Below are 1,159 nucleotides of genomic sequence, written 5' to 3'. Positions count from 1 at the left end.
ATTTGCCTCCCCTCTTTGGGTCTAGTTTTTCCCCATCCCTAAAGCTGGAAGGTGATTCCTGCTGGTAGCACAACATAGTGGGAGATTGGTGTATGAGGTAACAGACTTGCTAAGCCTCACTTTCCCTATCTGTAACCTGGGGAGATAGTAAACCTTTGCGGGTGTCTCTGCCCAGCATGTCTCCCCTCTCCTCCTTGCAATACCAGCCCACTCCTTTAAGGAACCTTCTTTGCCTCCTCCCTGTGGTTCCACTGTGGCTGCAAGCATCACCAGCCCCAGGGCCCACCTGAGGTGAGGATGAGCTGATTACAGAAACTTGGAAGAACCTGAAACCCACACAGAGTGAAATATGGGCAATTGCTGATGGTCTGAAAGTCCCTAGATTCATACTTATTCTTTCAGATGTATGAGCTAATAAACCTCCTTCTTTGCTTAAAAACAACAGCTATACCCTCTGACATCCCCCTGCCCCAAAAATAAAAAATCCAGAAACCAAAACAAACCCCTTTCTCCCAATTTTGCAAGCTAGTGGGAACAGCCATCTCTGGCTGTGTCTTAACTTTTCTTCCTCAGAGAAACTCATGCAGCAATCCCATGTTGTAAAGTCGAAGCTGGAGTCCAAAGTGAGGATTAATGACCAACACCCAGTCATTACGGGGTCACTGCCCAGGTTTTAATTCTTAGCATGCTGAGATAAGCAAACAAAACAAATAGGCTTTTTTTTTTTTTTTTTTTTACAAATAGTTTATTGTCAAATTAGTTTCCACATAACACTCAGTGCTCATCCCCACAAGTGTCCTCCTCCATGCCCATCCCTCCTCCCCCCCACATCCATCAGTCCTCAGTTTTGGTCAGCATTCAAGAGTCTCTCATGGTTTGCCTCTCTCCCTTTCCCCCACCATTTCCGCCCTTCTTCTCCCCCTTGGTCCTCCGTCAAGTTCCTCCTAATCCTCCTAGACGTGCAAACATATGATATTTGTCCTTCTCTGTCTGACTTATTTCGCTCAGCATAACACCCTCAAGGTCCATCCATGTGGCTACACATGGCCAGATTTCATTCTTTCTCATTGCCATGTAGTATTCCATGGTATAGATAAACCACATCTTCTTGATCCATTCATCTGTTGATGGACACTTAGGCTCTTTCCATGTTTTAGCT

Source organism: Hyaena hyaena, unplaced genomic scaffold (genome assembly GCF_003009895.1).
Source record: "Hyaena hyaena isolate Hyena2069 unplaced genomic scaffold, ASM300989v1 scaffold_1223, whole genome shotgun sequence".
NCBI classification, from domain to species: Eukaryota; Metazoa; Chordata; class Mammalia; order Carnivora; family Hyaenidae; genus Hyaena; species Hyaena hyaena.
Note: the sequence above shows the minus strand (reverse complement) of the source record.